The sequence below is a fragment of the Mus musculus genome, chromosome 6 (genome assembly GCF_000001635.26).
Source record: "Mus musculus strain C57BL/6J chromosome 6, GRCm38.p6 C57BL/6J".
Taxonomy (NCBI): domain Eukaryota; kingdom Metazoa; phylum Chordata; class Mammalia; order Rodentia; family Muridae; genus Mus; species Mus musculus.
In genome coordinates, this window is record NC_000072.6 from 97,889,179 (window position 1) to 97,907,402 (window position 18,224).

At 42.4% G+C, this 18,224-nt stretch overlaps 1 protein-coding gene and 1 pseudogene across 11 annotated transcripts in view; one reads left to right on the plus strand and one right to left on the minus strand.

The window, feature by feature from the left end:
- The window catches only part of Mitf (melanogenesis associated transcription factor), a 214,359-nt gene that overhangs the window by 82,177 nt on the left and 113,958 nt on the right, over positions 1 to 18,224 (plus strand). The gene's annotated exons all lie outside the window — the stretch shown is intronic.
- Gm15531 (predicted gene 15531) lies at positions 1,050 to 1,394 on the minus strand (annotated as a pseudogene).

Here is an 18,224-nt window from a genome sequence, read left to right on the forward strand (position 1 = left end):
GTAAACTGTAGCATTCTAGTGTACACAATACATTTGCTACTGTAGATCTTCAGACACATAAATGTAGACTCTAGTCACAAAGAGACCATATCTCAAATAGATAGACATAAAAATTTCTCTATATAAGATGAATCTAGTGGTATTATTCTCCTCAATATAAAGTGTGTTATGAAATGAACAATAATCTGACTTGATATCTGTGTTTAAAACCTGGCTGATTCTAATCAGAAGCCTAATCAGGTGTTAACTTACCTTTAGAGTCTGACATCACAAGCATCAAAGACCTGCTAATTTTATTCCTTGCTGGGCCATATACGTGGAGGTGAGGAATCAGCAGAAGGCAGAAAGCTAATTGTTTCATTATTAGCTGGAGAACAAAATGTTGGCAGTGAATTAAAGGATGGACTCAAGTGGTGTGTGTGTGTGTGTGTGTGTTCTAAGAGTGTGTCCTCAAAGTAGCACCCATGGACTGGATTGGGCTAGTTTATGAACCAGTTCTACAATGGGAGAAAACAAGAATCATCATCAACCCATAGAGCAAACAAAGAATCGCTTGAATCTCGTCTAGTGATATGCATACAGGATTGTACCCTTACTGATCTACTGTGTTTTCCATCTCATTCAGGATTGTATCCTTACTGATCTACTCTGTTTTCCATCTCATGCTTCTGAGAATTCACTTTTATTATAATTCAGTATGTAATATTGAGTTATAATAGTATATAGTATCAATCTGTGGTTGTGACTCAGTAAACAATTGCTAGAGATAACGGGAAGCTTGTGTGGGGGTGTGTATGGAGGTATGGGTAGTCAGTATTACTGTAACAGGAATGGGGTGTAAGTTGTAAAGTCACATGGAGATGGGTTATAAATACAGAATACCGTGGCTCGCATGTCAGTAGTGTTTCAAAGTACCTGTCCCTTTCTTTTTAGCACAGTTAATCTGCTATAGTGGTATTTATATCCACTTAGGTCCTAGACAAGAGCTCCTCAAGTTTTTCCTATTTACAGTTCCTTTTTGCATGAAACTGTTTTTTTTTTTTTTTTTGTTATATATCCAAAACGTGTTTATTGGGAAGGTTCCCACTCATCTTCAACCAGGGGCTGAAGTGCTGCTTCCTCCTGAAGGAGTGTCCTTCTGTCAGCCTTGCTTTCCCACCTGTAGGCTGACAGAGGACAGTGGAGCAGCCAACACACAAGACTACCGTTTGTGCATGGCTGAAAACCGTGGTGATTTTATAGCATCCTGGGCATTTCATGTCCATAAAGTAGGAACTGGGGCTCTGCACCAGGCACTTTTTCTTGTGTTTCCTCCTCTCCTCTTCTGGAGAGGGATGGAGGAGATCCTTTGCGAGAGGCATGTTCTCGTAGGGAGGTTGTCACCGCCGGAAAGGGAAAAGTTTTTTACTTGACTCTGTTATACAGGCATATAAAATACATATGAAAACCAAAAATTTATTGATAATAAATCATAAAGAAGTTTATTTAAAATGATTTTGCTATACATATAATTCTATTCTTCTTAAAGACTTAAAGAATTCACATACTAGTTAGTGGATTTTGTTGCAAGTTTTTATATAAAAAATTAAACCTTTGGCTGATTCTTTGGCACTAGAGATCACCGAACATCTTCAGCCATTTTGTAGAGGTGGCCTATATTTTGATTTTTATGACCATCCATGCTGGGAACACAGGTAGTATAAAATGGCAAAACCATTTTAGAAATCATTGAAAATTCTATTTTTTTCTTATTCCATTGAATGACTTTTTAAAAAAAGAAAGAAACTCAAGCCATTGACTCAAACAACAAACCTTAAGAGTCAAATATTCTAACATAATACAATCCAAAGATATGTAAATTGATAGATGCTGACAAAGATCAGTAAAATATATTACAAGTCTTTGTTTTCAACAATTAAATCATATGCTTATAAAATTTTGTATGTACAGTAAAAACATCACAATTCATGAAGACAGTAGTCTCAAATCTGAGCAGCAGTCCTTGGCATCATGTAGCATGAGGACATGCGCAATACAAATCGCACTTACTGTGTGAGCATCCAGAACCAAGGCTGCGGTGGACTTCCATGCTCCACTGTGGGCGAGCACTGCCAGAAACACCTCTGGCTCTTTATCCAGTTGATCCTCAATTCAATTTGTTATCGTGCATTCAGAGACCTTTTAGTGTTGAGAATTTTTTTCTTGTCCCAAACATTTGTTATGTGACCCTGTCTGGGCCAATGACCCACCATTTAAGAATCTGGATTGTAGATTGATTTCCAAAAAGGCTCTTTGGATTTTTTTCAACCAATTGTGAGCTCTTGATGGAGCAATTAGTTTGTGGTAGACACTGCATTGTGCACTGAGACTTTAGAAGTAGCAGGATAACAGATGATGTTGGATTTCTTGTAGCTAAAATGAAATAAATCCAAGTGTGTAAATATGTACATGTATATACACATGAACATACCCACATAAAACTACAAACTAGTGGGCCCCCTCCATGGGTTGCGTGATCATGTTAATTTTGTCTGCTACTGCATCTTGACTGTGACTTTTAAGAATCTTCCCAATGCAATCGTGTATCTAAACACTGTGGGAGATGACATGTCTCAGGTCATAAATGTGGGGTCAGCCCGTAGAGCACCAGTACTCCTCGCTTTGATGAGAACGTTGGAACACGGGCTTCCTCACACTCTGAGAAGCCCTGCCATTCCCCGAGCCATGTTACTGTCTGTTTTGCTGCACAGCACACAAGAGATAGGTAAAGTAAAGGTGTTGGTTCAGTGTGGACTCTGCTCATCTGCAGGATCAAGTTCTAGCTGTCTAGACTGGAATGTCTTGGAAGTGTTAGTCTTTAACCCAAAATGGTGTTGGGGAGTGTATTTTCAGAATGGGGGCCCTTTTGATTCCACCAGATTCTGCAAGTGGTTTAGGTCTGCCAAAGCTGAAGAGTCGTGGGTGCTTAAAGAGCCTTCTATAGTTAGTTCGGCTGATTATCCTCCCTGGTAAGACTTCTTTCTTTCCACCACTCATAGGTCTGTGCTAGTGCTGGACTGAATTCCCTACTGCTCCAGCAGTATCGCATCCTATCTGGATAGTCTCTGCCTAGCAGACCTGACCTCTAACCATACCCCGAGCTTATTGGCTTTCTGCCCTTACACCTTTGCTCCATAAGTACTCTCTGGGGCTACACTTCCATCCCTTCATCCCTTAGTTGCTTCAGTTTTACCTTTGATGCTTCTTGCTATTGTTCTCAGCCCTGGCTACCCTTAACACTTGATGTAGCGTATTTGTTAGGTTTTTGTTTATATTCTTTCCCCATCCTATTGCTTCATAGAGGTGCAGACTCTTACCTCTTTATTCATTTCAGTACACTGAGCAGCACAAGAGCTACATGGCACATAGTGGATGCTTAGCATTTGCCCATTGTGTGAGCAAATGAAGATAAGACTCTTACCCTGTTACAGCATATAACCCAGAACTTAACTAAATGTGCCTTTAGCTGGAGTTCCTTACATTGCTGTAAAGCAGTCATTTTCAGCCTGTGGATTGCAATCCCTTTGGCAAACCTCTCTCTCCAAAAAATATTTAGATTAAGATTCACAACAGTAGCAAAATTACACTTATGAAGTGGCAACTTACCGTAACATGAGAAGTTGAATTAAAGGGTCGCTGCATTAGGAAGGTTGAGAACCACTGCTCTAAAGGACTTCCATCCCATTGTCCATGACTCTCAGGTCTTACGTTGCTATAACCTTTGATGTGTCTATATCCCTTTATCTTTTCAGGCTGCAGATAGCCCCATGTGGCATTTCCATCCTCTCATTTTTAACCTCTTGGTCTTACCTTATCCTAGAACTCAAGAGGAATTGGGAGACGAGACACATTATCTGTCCTCTCTCCATCTCTCCTCTCTTCGGGACAGCAGAATAATTCTGCTGAGCTCTGCAGGATTGCTAGAGGGTGAAATGAGGTGATGCATAGGCCGTGGCCAGCATAGTGCTTGCTGTAAATATCAGCTGAGGTGCTGCGCATGGAGTCACCTAAGGTACAGGTCAGCATGAAGTCTGGCACAAGGTAGGAAAAAGGAAGTGGCAGCTGTCAGCACTTGCAGACCCCCACCCCTTATTACCTTGACTAATGATACTCCTGCTCCCAGAGAGTCAGCCCAAAGGAGGAGGGCACTTGCAGACAATTTCAAAGACACCCAGGAGCTGGCTTGGCTTTTCTTTTCTCATCTTTCTCTTCCTTACTTCCTCCCTTGTCCATGCTACATGTGACTAGTTTTTCATTCCTCGTTATGCACAGGAAGGTCTATTAGATCCAGAACCTACCTGTGGTTGTATGCTATAACTCTGGTTGTGAGGGCAGACATTTTAATCAAGTCTTTATTTTTTTCCGTAACGTTCCATGTGAGTGTCTCTCATTAAGTAACGCACCCAGATCCTCAAGAAGTACTTCCACATGTATTCCTTGACAACCTGGATTTCTGGCTATGATTTCATTTCTGTGAGGGTGTTTCAGGGAGCTACCTTGCACATTTGCGGATGTCTGAATTTTTGGCCTGCCCTCTTTACCCCTCTGTGCCAGGTTAGTAAAGCTTGCTCAACTTGAACCTGCCAATTACTCAGTCAGCAAATATTTATTAAGTTTGTCCGTGGGGGAATGGCAGAATGACAGGACAAAAGGCAAGCTTTGGAAAGGTTAATCTGGAGGGCTGTGGGTGTAACTGGAGGGGGCTTTGCAAAGGCAGCAGGGAAGGGTGAATACAGATGAGATTCAACCAGAGTCAGAGCGGATCAGGGTTCACAGGGGTAGTGTGTGTGTGCATGTGTGTGTGTGTGTGTGTGTGTGTGCATGTATGTGTGTGTATGGCTGTATCTGTGTATATGTATGAATGTATGTATGTATATATGTTGAATATATATATGAATGGATGTATTATGTGTGTGTGTCTGTGTGTGTGTATATATGTATATATATATGTATATGTATAAATGAATGTATGTGTGAATGTATGTATGAATGTCCTATCAGTATGTATATATCAATGAATTAATGTGTGTATGTATGTATGTATGTATGTATCTATGTATGTGTGTATGTATCTATGTATGTGTGTATGTATCTATGTATGTGTGTATGTATCTATGTATGTGTGTATGTATCTATGTATGTATCTATGTATCTATGTATGTGTGTATGTATCTATGTATGTGTGTATGTATCTATGTATGTGTGTATGTATCTATGTATGTGTGTATGTATCTATGTATGTGTGTATGTATATATGCCCAGAGTCCCAGGGTCCAACCAGTCCCTCAGAGAAAGTGTCTTAATTTACATTTGATCTGCAGCAATGACCTGGGGTTTTGCTTGGTCTTTGATCTTGCCAATACTTGGTTTTAATTGCTTCAACAATTACGCAAGTAAATACCGTACCCACGTCCCCCACCCCCACCCTGTTCTCTTTCATGACTCCTCTGGAGCTGGGCTGGGCAGTACCTGGTTCAGTCTCTCCTGAGGTCATAGACAGATGGTGGCTGCCAGGCTTTCAGAAGAGGAAACCATTGGTGATGAGTTTGTATCACTACTTACTATATTTTTCCATCTCCAGGATAGGGCTGGGCTGGGGCAGTGCAAAGAATCCACTCATTCAAGGTCATACAGTCTGGTCCTGCAAAGGAGTGGGCAGCTCTTTATTGAGTGTCTACCAAACAGTAGGCTAGGTCAAGGTGTGCTCCATTTTATGGGCTGTTTCATTTTCTGTAATCTGGTCTTTCCTTTAGAGTTCATTCTTGGACTTCCTGTCCTTCATCCTCCCATCTTCCAGTACACTCTTTACTTTATATCCTATGTCACCCAACTCACTGCGCCACAGCCCTTTCCCAGGTCACATCTTGTGCAGTTATTGGCTGATTCACTTCTTGTCTCCAGCCTCTGACGCTAAGCAAAGGTGTGTGATAGCCACTCAGGCATCTCCACCGCTCTGTGGAGCATCCAGTAGGAGAGCTCATGATATCAGTAAAATCTGCATTATAGATTAAATACCATTTTAGTATAAACATAACTTGAACAGGGGATTTTAGGCAAGGTATATTTCAATCTGGGACAAGCTTACAGTGAAAATTGCTTATGAGTTTTCTGAACCTCAGATTGAACTGGAAGCCTGATAGTATCCTTTGCTAAACCTACCAGCCCTATGAACTTGTATTTGGCTGAGTGTATACCAGATCACAGACGCTCGGGATATGTTCGAACGGGCAAAGAGTGACCACATCAAAGAATGTATTTCTTTATTCTGAGCAGTTATTTTATAGCTATGAGAGGTGCAGATAATACAATACCCTTGTCCTTGAGCCCGGACTCAGTTAATATAACTCAGGAATGGGAGTTAGTTTTGGAGGCTGCAGACTTTGGCTTTCAGGTCATGTTCAGATCCATGTACCATATCACTCTGCCTCACTTCATTAAAAGAACTTTCCTTCTGTGGCCATTAGATTTCTTGGCTGTATCTTAAGTTGAACTCTCCCAGTAAGCCCAATGAGAGTTTATTAAAGGATTCCCAGAATCCCTGGAGCCCTGTGAAGCCAAGAGTAAGATGGGGATGTGCGGTGAGCAGCAAGGCAGTAGTAGCGTGGTAGTCCTGAGCCCATGGGGATGATGAATGTTCTCCATGGACACACAGACCGCCATTGGTGTTCTCCTAATGCCACCTTGACAGCGTGCCACACAACTAAACCCTGGTGCCGAAACTACCAGTGAACATGTCGCTCTGCTGTTTCTGACTTACCTAAGTGACCGAGCTAAGGTCCCTTTCTGCATCCTGCAAGCAGGGAAGTCAGGGGATGGAGACCTTTAGCTTCTAATGCTAAAGCTAAAGCTTCCTTGTAAACTCATGAAAGAGAGTTTTGTTTTTGTTTTTTTTCTCTCTAAGAAATGTCTTAAAGATGCTGAGGAGCCTAAATGACAACATGTGTCCACATGGCACCAACATAATACTACTACAGTAGCACTGTGCCTAGGGATGTTTTCTTGAACAAACTGTTGTGTCTGTGACTTGTGTGAAAACTAAAGTGGTGTTTACTTTTGTGTGTATATGTGCATGTGTGCATGTGTGTTTGTATATGTGTGTGTGTTTGCACATGGCCAAGAAGGTACTTGAAGGACAGTAGGGTGGAATAGTGGCTTTAATTCTGTCTGAATTGTTGTCAAAATGCCCCTTTATTGAATGTATGTGATGAAAACAGCTAAAGAATTCAAAACTTGGTTAATTTACTGAGCAAAAGTGTAAGTCAGAAATTCCTTATCCACAGTTCTGAAATCAAAACGTCTCCTAGAATGTTGAAGGATGTCGATTTTTTTTCTGAACCTAACCTGAGCTGACAGAAGGTTATTTATAGTCTTTATTATCCCACTTACTTGAATATTCATGTTTTCTAGCAGAAATATTAATGTGCTTGATTATAGATATTACTTTGATCTCAATGAGAATATTCTATTATATGTGGCTGTTATCCTCATAATATCCGGAATATTGTTGTGTTCAATATTTATCAGTCTCCAGAATTTTAGTGCTTTTAAAGTATGTGTCTTTGTTTGTGTGTCTGTGTGAGTGTGTGTGTGTGTGTGTGTGTGTGCCTCCAGGAGACCTATACATAGAAAGTTCTAGAAGGATAGAGTACTCAGGTTTTAATGCAAGGATCAAGTGCAGAGACAATGAGAAATTGATCTAAGCCTCATATTCAGTAATCTCTAATAATTATTATAATCAAACAATATTGACGTATTTAATGCAAAAAGAGAAGTAAGTTGAATGGCTGTTTCGTAGGACTTAGGAAAATGATAGGAGTATAAATTTTCAAATCAAAGCTGATTTGTCTGCCAAGCCATGCTTTCATATATTAGCTCAACATTGCTGCCTGCTGACAGAGAGCCAGAAAAAATTATACACAAAACAGTCAGATTCCTGCCTCTTGGACAAGGACAGGGAATTGACATCAGCAAAAAAAAAAAAACAAAAAAAAACAAAAAAAAAAAACCAGTAATTTCACTAAAGAAAATAAATAAAAGCACATAAAAATGCCGTGAGTAGATGAAACTGCCCTTCCTAGTGATGGGTTTGGCATGTTTTATAAAGTCGCCACGATTACTCATCCACTATACGTTTGCAGAAGTTCTTTTTCAAAAGCCAGATACACAGACAGTCACAGAGGTTAGTAGGTGGATGGGAAGATTAAGCCCAGTGAGGTTACGTATCTTGTCCACAGGCTGCTCTTCTGTGTCAGCCTATGGGATGGCTTCCCAGGGTAAGTCTGATTTTGCTTTCTCCTATGGATAAGTAGCAGAGAAGGGTTGGGCAGTCTCCTTTTGCATGGGTTGTGTAAGTCGCCAATTTCTTTAGTGAGAAGGGTGTTCATTGGACCCCAGCATATTCTGGGGTTCTTGCTTCCTGGCTTCATCTCCTGTTGATTTTTAGAGTCTGGTGCTTGAGTGACTCTCTGAGGTTCCATGGAAACATGGAGCTGGAATGTGGAGACAGAATGGTAGGGTTGAACTGCAGCGTCTTATGTTTCTTATGAGGCAGTTTCTTGTTAGTGCGGCACACTGCTTGAGTTTTTACTTCTTTCTTTCTTTCTTTCTTTCTTTCTTTCTTTCTTTCTTTTTTTTTTATGAGCTTAGCCATGGTTTGGTTTGCTGAGTGACCACTGGTGCTTTATGACATAGAGCAATGGTTCCAGCTTTTCTTTCATACTGGAAAAAATTTCACACGTCTGTCAATGTGAAGCTAGTTTGCTCTTTTCTTTTTCGAACTTATAATAATTTTAAACATGACCTTAAGTCCCTTGGTTCTGACTTCAGAGGACATTGGCTGTTGGGGTCAGACAAAGTGAGGGTTGGCCACGCTGTTACAAATGAGCTTTGTAGTAATTACTGCTGAGATCATAAAACTCGGCTTTCCCACTGCATGTCAATGCTCCTTTTCATTATATAGTGCTTGGAACAAAATCATGTGATTTTTTTTTTAAAAGCTTAAACATAACCATGTTTGAAAGGCAGTTTTCATTTTGTGGCTTTTTTTTTCTTCCCCCTTTCCGGTGTCTAGTACAGCCAAGGATTTTATCTTCTTGTATCTTTTTTGGCACTCTAGTGAGTAATCCATTCTGAGTTACTTTCTCACTAGAAGAGCTGGTCACCTTCTTAGCCATGGTGGATGTTCCCCCTCCCCACTTCCTCTCCATCGATGGACCCAAGACATGACTGTGCCCAATGGTTTACCCCGATGGCAATGGCATCTCAATGGAGGCTCAGCAGGGAGATCAGGCTTGATACCGTTGGGTGATATAGCCAGTGGCTCAAGAGGGAACTTAAGTCTGTAAATATGGAACGGTTTCTCCCGAGATTAACAGGTTAAAAAGTGTGTGAGGACTTCAGTTGATATTTTAACAAATGAAGACATTTCCACGAGGACCTTTACAGAGCACAACACTGAACCTCTAGAGCTTAGGGTCTCACATGAAAATATTGGCATCCTTGGGCCCTATGACCTTGTGCCAACGAGTGCAGTGGGAAGTTGTGTGGCTTGACTCTCTGGAGTATCAGTAGTTCTTAGGTGTTCACAGTGACACAGATGTATCTAATTCAGCTGGTCAGTAGTTGAAAAGCTTTCTCAGGCTGATATAGAGGCACAGAATGGGGCAGAGCATGGAATGGAATCTGTAAAGAGATGTTTACTATGCTCAGGGTGACTTTAGATCACCCTGTGACAGGGCCATTACCTGTCCTTGAGAAGATGGTCCTGTCTTCCCTGTCCTTAAGTATAAGATGGGCTTTGGTACAATCTTCTCAAATACAGCCGCTCTAGGAAAGTTGTTGTAGGCACAAGGGGGAGTCCTGTAATACCTGCAAGAGTTTCTGGCCAGGTTCAGCTAAACAGTACATCCATCCTATCATACACGGAGATGACTTGAAAGGACAGGAATCTTGACAGAAGGCCATATGCACATGTAGATACTGTTGGGATAATGAGACGTTGTCTTCCCTGAGAGAAGTCATAGCATCAAATATGGAGGCAACACTTGAAGGCACTGGATGTAACCTTGTAATTTCCTAGAGTTCTTCCTTCACCATTCTTAGACCACAACAGTGACTGAGCAGCATATTCTTTAAAAGGAGAGAAATCAAGTACAATTTCAGAGCTGACAAATATGGGTTGCTACTGTATTTAATTTTTATTTTTGGGACAGGCTCTCCTGTAGCCCAAGATAGGTTGAAATCTGCTATATAAATGGGGGTGGTCTTGAACCTCTGCCTACTGATTCTCCTACCTCTGCCTCTTGAATGCTGAAATTGCAGCCTTGCACTGCCACATAGAGTCTATGGATCCTGGAAATCAAACTTAGGGCTTTGTGCATGCAGGTCCAGCACTCTGCCAACTGTGCTAAATCTCCAACCCGTCCAGCCTTTTTTGACGTCATCTCGCAGTCTTTATTCCTATTTAATGCTTAGTGTCTCATCTAAAAGCAATATGGGAGGAACCCCACACAGCTTTTTATGCTGAGCTGTGTGTGTCATCTATAGAACATTTAAGTTATTCAGAAGAAGGATAATTAGGCTTAAATATAACATTCCCATATTGCATGTAATATATACAAATACATATATATCAATGTTGGTGTATATGTCCATAGCTGTTCATCTTTCCACACAATTTACTACAGCCTTTAGTCACACACACACACACACACACACACACACTCAAAATAACCATGCTGAAAGATGAGAAAAGGAAGGAAAATAGAGGTTATTCATCCTGATGTTTTTAACGTATGTATCTCCTACTTAGAAATATTCAGATGCAGCTTTGGTTTATGTAGTTAATTTTGGTGGTACAATGTTTTAGATGATGGCCAACAGAAGGCTAGGAGGCAATTGTTGAAGCTGTAATTTGCAGAAGTTTAACAATACAAGTCCATTTTCTTTTCTGAATGTGCTATTTATATAATTTGTATTTTTAACAAATCTTAGAACTAGAATGAAAATAGTAATTAATCTTAAGAGTAAAAAAAAAAAAAGCTACAGCTAGAGCAAATTTGGAAACTAAGAAATCCTCTTGGTTAGGCCCGCTCAGTGGAACACTCTTGTTTCCATCACAGAGCTTGCAGCTGAGCAGGTAGCAAATGCTCAGTTAATGATGAGAAGTTGGCCAGGTGGGTACCATGTCTCGTTCTTCCCAGGAAAACCTACTGCACTGAGAAGTAGAAGTTTAGTTGTAAAGCTGAGCTAAGCCACCAACAAAGACCAGTGAAGCCACACTGTCCAGAGCAGGGCACCTGTGAAAGGAACAGAGGCAGAGTTGAGAATGTTTGCATGGGGATGATAAGCAAGGTGGAGGGTTTTTTGTATCTTGCTTGCTTTTAGTTCCTACAGTGAGCAAACATACTATCTGGAAGATGATACTTTTGTGATGCAGAGTATACTTTTTTTATAAGCTTATTTAACTTGTTCTTAAAACGGAGTTAATGAATTCACAAACTTGAACTGGTGCCCATTTGTGTTTAATAGCTTTTCGTTGAGTTTGCATTCTAGCAAAATTCGCATTAAAATAATATTTTCCATAATTTTCTAGTTTACTCAGTTATGTTCTAGTGCAACACACTTTAAAAAATTAGTTTTGCTCATGTGTGTGCATATGTGTCAGTTTATGTGTACCACATGCGTACAGGTTGTCAGGGAGACCAGAGAGTGTTGGTTCTGGAGTTATTAGCAACCATGATCCTCCTGATGTGGGTTCTGGGAGTCAGACCTGGGACCTTTTTCTGCAAGAGCAGAATGGGCTCCTGACTGATAAGCCATCATAGCTCTGTAGCCCCATATACATTTTTTTAAAGTCACTATCCTGTGCAAAAAGATGCAATTGCCTAAATGTTTTTAGTTTGTCTACCAAACTAGAAGTACAATATTTTTTAAAAAATTTTAAGAGAAGATTGGAGTCTAATAATAGTTGCTATATTCATGGTTGTTAGTAGGTTAAGCAATGCACCAAACACAATAAACATGGTACTTGGTCTTGTCCAAGACTGAGGGGTTGCCAAAGAATGTGTCCTCAGATGAGTTGTTATGAAGCCATGCAAGGCAGCTTATCTGAAGTTGGGTGTAGTGTGTATATGTATACCACGTGTGGTAAACTGAGGCAGCTGGTATGTGGTTTTGGAGTGCATTTGTGCTTTGTGTACTGACTGATGGGTGTACTTTGCTGTGGTCACCGCGTGGTTCTGTGGGCCAACCCACATCCACTGAGTGATTCTCCTTCTGCTCTCAGACACTTGTGCTGGAACAGTGCATTTCCCGAACAGCACTGTGGCAGAACGGACTGCATGTGAGAGAGATGAGATGTAGTTGTGCTTGTTCTAGTTGTGATAAGAGCCCAGTTTGGAACCAGCCTCCCCATCATTACTCATTTCGTCAAGCCCTGCATGAAGCATCCCTGTGTGGTACTAAACTCCACCATGCTTTAGTTCATGACCTGGAACAGACACGGAACGACATGGGTTTTGTGGAGGCATTCAGCTCTGCCAGAGCATTCTCCCTTGGCACGTAACTGGAGACCTGCCAAGCTCGTCAGCTTTCCACATCCAGTTCCCTTACCAGATGGGCTTTCCAGTCAAGCAAATGGCCTTGAACTTGAAATACCATGAAAGAATGAACTCCAGGTCCCTGTCTGGGAGTCTAACCTTGGTCATAGTGCAACTCAGTTCTCTTAAGTGCTGCCTGAAAACCCGAAGTTCAAGTAGTCTCAAAGAAAGCGGTTCCCCCGTTCCTCCTGAATATCTTACCGCTAATAAGAAGCAAGAGTGTGGCATTTGAAATGTTTTATGAAAAGCTTGAGAATTTTATAAATATCAAAAATAGTCACTTATGGGAAGTATACTGCAAAGCCTGTGTCTGAAGTCATTCAGATGAGCAGAGGTTTTGACCATGAGATATGCCTGAGATATCTTTCCTGCTACCTGCCTACCACTTACATGACCTAAGCTAAATTACATTTAGCATTATCTCCCACTTCCATTGGAGGTCACCAGAAGGTAGGGATTTATAATGCTGATTTGTGTGGTGCCTGCCTTGTGAGTTTTGGGAAAAGTGTCTTTGACTTCAATACCACAAATGACTGTGCTCCTACCCAGCTTTGGCCTTCTGTTTTATGGGCGTAGTTAGTCATGTCACTGATCCTATCTCCTTCCTCTTTATGGCCACAGACATGTTTGCTTTGACCCACACATTGGAAAAAAAAAAAAGACCCAAAAGAAAAATCACTTGCCAACATGGTAACATGGGAATGAAATTTCCCACCACTGTATTTGACTGACCAGCATTTATTCAAACACCAAGTCTGGCCACATTGAACTCTTATCTCCATGGTGACTTTTCCTTAAACTGTCTTCAGTCGCTTTAGCCAACTTCCCCTGCTTCATCCTGCAAGATGCAGGACTTACAAGTCCTCTGGCTTGGGAAAGCAGTTTGGGACGCAGCTCGGGAAGCCATGTAGGCTCCTCGCGAGATCTTCCCTTTCGTCTCCTGTACTACCTTCCATTCCTCAAGTCCTAGTACTTTCTGCCCTTGCTTTTTGATCTCAGGACAATGTATGTTCTTTCCATAAAGTGTATTTAAGCCTCTTTTGAGAAGAGATAAGTATAAATAAGCAAAAATAGGAAAACAACTTTCTTCATGAAGCCGTTTTATTTTTACGTTTGCCTGGTAAGTTCGGAAGCATTTCAGTGTTTTTCCTGTGACCTCTTTTTCAGTGTACTTGATTCTAGTATCATTCAAGAGTTCTTGGTGTGTGTGTGTGTGTGTGTGTGTGTGTGTGTGTGTGTGTGTGTGTATTTTCTCAGTTGTTATCGTGTGGTTTCCTTCCTGCCTCCCATCCCTGCTTCCTTCTCTTCCTTCTCTCCCTCCTTCATCCCTTTTCTTAACTCTCTAGTTCTTACAGAGACGGATTAAACGTGAGTTTGTTTGTGCAGCTTCTCCTCTGACAGTTACTACTTAGGTTTTAGGGATAGAGCCGTGAATAAAATGGACAAGAATACATGCAGTATCATAGATCACGTAACTGTCAGGAATGGGATTGAAAAAAACCAAGAGGGGGTTTCCCTTTAACCTGAGGTTAATGGGTTAAGCGTCAACGCCAGAGTTTCTTCTGAGCAGAGTTTTGAATTAACAATAGAGTGAACTGTGCAGACATGTAGGGAGGGACACTGTGGCCTAGAGGGACAGCAGCAAGAGTAAGACATCTCTCTTTAAGAGAGAGCATCCTGAGTCTGGCCTGAGGTATCTCTTTTATTTTGGATGTTGCCTCCATGAAGACTGTCAGGAGAGAGGCCTCTGGTGTCAGTACCACATATAACATGCTTCTACCCAGCCTTGGCCTTTTGATCTGGTAGCATGGGCTTGTACCCTCTGGACCATATCTGTGAACTTATTTCACCCCTTGAAGGACACACCTTTCCTGCTGGTTTGTGTTCTGGGCCAACTCTGGTCATTTGGTAAGTGTTTAGTAAATATTTGTGCAATTAATGACTGAACATCAATAGTTTTAGAAGAATAGCAAGCTTCTCCACAGAGACCACTAAGCCATGTCCTTACAGGTGTGGGTAAAGCCTTGTCTTTGATCTATAGTCAGGGCCATTATCTATTGTGCCACTGGCCTACCCACAAGGTCTTTTTCTTTGATGGTGATTGCAGTCTTTACACTTAGCAAGACACATCTACAAATAATCTTTGCCATCCAAGAAAGGGCCCGAGGGTCGATGCTAGTCACTAGTGGAGTGGATTAGGAGTTCATTCTCCAGGATTAACCACTTATTGGTCATGTCTCAGAGTGTGAACACTAGTCTATGTAGGCCCACTGTGTCTGGATTTTCTTTCTGCTATTTGTCATTGCTTATCCCAACTTCTAGCTGAGAATTTGTGAGCTCTGAGTAAGAACCTAATACACACTGAAGAATAACTAGTGTTCAAACATGCTTATATCTTCACATACTTTTATAGAGCAGCATTGTATCCACCTTGGAAAAAATATTATACATTCTGTGATAGTCTTCTAAGGACACCGCAGAAGGAGGGACTCCTGGAAGGCCAAATGGGTGTAAAGGCCAGGCCTTCGTGACACATATATCACACCTCCCTTGCCCTAACTCCTTAGTTTTTTTTCCCTCTTTATGCAGAGGGAAACAGGTCAGGACTGGTAAGGATGGAGCCTTATTTAATTGTAACCATTGTGTTCATAATTTGTGGTTACATCAACAAAAGAAGTTTGACAAGGATTTTCAGGATAAATGGACTCTTGATGGGGTGAGCAGTCTCCTTTCCTGTCACGTGCACTTGGCTTCCTTCTTGTGTGACTGGTATCAGATGGAGAGGAAAGGCTGCTTCAGCATGCATGCTCTTTTGGGTTTTCTAAATCCACCTCGAAGGTGGCTTTGGCTCCATTCCTGGAGACTTCACCTGGTTTTCTAAAACACACATGGGAATTCCTTCCTTAGAGGAATCCTTGCTTGGTTATGGTAAGACATTGGTATTTTACAATTATACCTTTTCCATCCCCATGTAAGTATGCAGCTTGTCAGCCCATTCCTGTGAGGAGCCGCCCTCACATTTGCCATTATAAGATGGCACTGACAGCTGTGTTCTAAGTGGTAAACATAGTCTGCACACATGCAGGGGCAGTTTTCCCACCATGTGTTCTGCCTTTCCCGTGATGACAACTGGGCCGATGGGCTGCAGCCAATCAGGGAGTAATACGTCCTAGGTGGAGGATAATTCTCCTTAAAAAGGGATGGGGTTTCGCCATTTGCTTGCTTGCTCTCTTGCACTCTGGCTCCTGAAGATGTAAGCAATAAAGCTTTGCCGCAGAAGATTCTGGTTTGTTGCGTCTTTCCTGGCCGGTCGTGAGAACGCGTCTAATAACAATTGGTGCCGAATTCCGGGACGAGAAAAAAAAACTCGGGACTGGCGCAAGGAAGATCCCTCATTCCAGAACCAGAACTGCGGGTCGCGGTAATAAAGGTTCCCGTAAAGCAGACTGTTAAGAAGGATTCAACTGTATGAATTCAGAACTTTTCAGCTGGGGAACGAGAGTACCAGTGAGTACAGCTTTACGAGGTAAGTCTGATCTTGAACTTTCTAAGGAAATTCAAGACAGTCTATCAGAAGTAAAGTGGAATATGTTTGGCCTTGAATTTTTTCTGGTGTTAGGAGCCCTTTTGTTCCTTTTCACATGTTATCAAGTGGTTAAGATAGGGAGGATTCTAGAGGAAATTCAGGACAAGCTATCAGAAGTAAAGCGGGGAGAAAGAGTAGGAGCAAAGAGGAAATATGGTACACAAAATAAGTATACAGGCCTTTCCAAGGGTCTTGAACCCGAGGAAAAGTTAAGGTTAGGTAGGAATACCTGGAGAGAGATTAGAAGAAAAAGAGGAAAAAGGGAAAAGAAGAAAGATCAATTAGCGGAGGTCTCTAGGAAAAGGAGCCTGTGCTCATCGCTGGATGAGCTCAGGAAGCCAGCTCTTAGTAGCTCTGAAGCAGATGAAGAATTCTCCTCTGAGGAAACAGACTGGGAGGAAGAAGCAGCTCATTATGAGAAAAAAGGGTACCAGCCAGGTAAAGTGCTAGCTAATCAGTTAAGGAAGCCAAAAGCGGCTGGCGAAGGCCAGTTTGCTGATTGGCCTCAGGGCAGTCGGCTTCAAGGTCCGCCCTATGCGGAGTCCCCGCCCTGCGTAGTGCGTCAGCAATGCGCAGAGAGATGCGCAGAGAGGCAGTGCGCAGAGAGGCAGTGCGCAGACTCATTCATTCCCAGAGAGGAACAAAGGAAAATACAACAGGCATTTCCGGTCTTTGAAGGAGCCGAGGGTGGGCGTGTCCACGCTCCGGTAGCGTATATACAGATTAAAGAGCTTGCCGAGTCGGTCCGTAACTATGGAGTCAGTGCTAATTTCACTATAGCACAAGTGGAAAGGCTTGCGAATCACGCTATGACTCCTGGTGATTGGCAGACGGTAGTAAAAGCTGTAGCCCCCAGTATGGGAATGTATCTTGAGTGGAAAGCCTTGTGGCAGGACTCCTGCCAGACGCAGGCAAGGGCCAATGCCACCATGAAAGGGGATCAGAGAACGTGGACTTTTGAATTACTTACAGGTCAGGGACAACACGCTGCTAACCAGACAAATTATCATTGGGGAGCATATGCTCAGATCTCAGCTGCTGCTGTTAAGGCATGGAAAGCACTACCTAAGAAGGGAGAGGCAAGTGGGCAGTTGACCAAGATTACTCAAGGTGCACAGGAATCCTTCTCAGATTTTGTGGCCAGAATGACAGAGGCAGCAGAGCGTATTTTTGGAGAGTCAGAGCAAGCTGCGCCTCTGATAAAACAGCTAATCTATGAGCAAGCCACAAAGGAGTGCCGAGCGGCCATAGCCCCAAGAAAGAACAAAGGCTTACAAGACTGGCTCAGGGTCTGTCGAGAGCTTGGGGGACCTCTCAGCAATGCAGGTTTAGCGGCTGCCATCCTTCAATCCCAAAACCGCTCCATGGGCAGAAATAATCAGAGGACATGTTTTAACTGCGGAAAGCCTGGGCATTTTAAGAAAGATTGCAGAGCTCCAGATAAACAGGGAGGGACTCTCACTCTTTGCTCTAAGTGTGGCAAGGGTTATCATAGAGCTGACCAGTGTCGCTCTGTGAGGGATATAAAGGGCAGAATTCTTCCCCCACCTGATAGTCAATCAGCTTATGTGCCAAAAAACGGGTCATCGGGCCCTCGGTCCCAGGGCCCTCAAAGATATGGGAACCGGTTTGTCAGGACCCAGGAAGCAGTCAGAGAGGCGACCCAGGAAGACCCACAAGGGTGGACCTGCGTGCCGCCTCCGACTTCCTATTAATGCCTCAAATGAGTATTCAGCCGGTGCCGGTGGAGCCTATACCATCCTTGCCCCCTGGAACCATGGGCCTTATTCTCGGCCGGGGTTCACTCACCTTGCAGGGCTTAGTAGTCCACCCTGGAGTTATGGATTGTCAACATTCCCCTAAAATACAGGTCCTGTGCTCAAGCCCTAAAGGCGTTTTTTCTATTAGTAAAGGAGATAGGATAGCTCAGCTGCTGCTCCTCCCTGATAATACCAGGGAAAAATCTGCAGGACCTGAGATAAAGAAAATGGGCTCCTCAG